Below are 354 nucleotides of genomic sequence, written 5' to 3' on the forward strand. Positions count from 1 at the left end.
GGCACAACACTGAGGGTTGCGATCCCGTTGCCGGTCCCGGTCCGGTCCAGGCGCGACACTGAGGGTTGCGATCCGTTGCCGGTCATGAAAAAAGACAAAAAGAAAAAAAAAAAAAAAAGAATCTACCTTTCCCCAAAAAAAACACTGTTCCTGTGGAAAAATATGATACCCTTAAAGCAACCAATTTTTTTTACATTTATCAAAAATATTTAGGGCCGGCCCATGGCTTACTTGGGAGAGTGTGGTGCTGGTAACAGCAAGGTCATGGGTTCAGATCCCTATAGATACAGATAGCCAGTTAGCTCACTTGGGAGAGCATGGTGCTGACAACACCAAGTCAAGGGTTAAGATTCC

At 45.5% G+C, this 354-nt stretch overlaps 1 protein-coding gene across 1 annotated transcript in view; it reads right to left on the minus strand.

Moving 5' to 3' along the window:
* LOC103601428 (acetyl-CoA carboxylase 1) overlaps positions 1-354 on the minus strand; it is a gene marked incomplete at its 3' end in the record, with an annotated part of 154,829 nt that overhangs the window by 65,337 nt on the left and 89,138 nt on the right. The window lies entirely within an intron of this gene.

The sequence above is a fragment of the Galeopterus variegatus genome, unplaced genomic scaffold (genome assembly GCF_000696425.1).
Source record: "Galeopterus variegatus unplaced genomic scaffold, G_variegatus-3.0.2 Scaffold3730, whole genome shotgun sequence".
Lineage (NCBI taxonomy): Eukaryota > Metazoa > Chordata > Mammalia > Dermoptera > Cynocephalidae > Galeopterus > Galeopterus variegatus.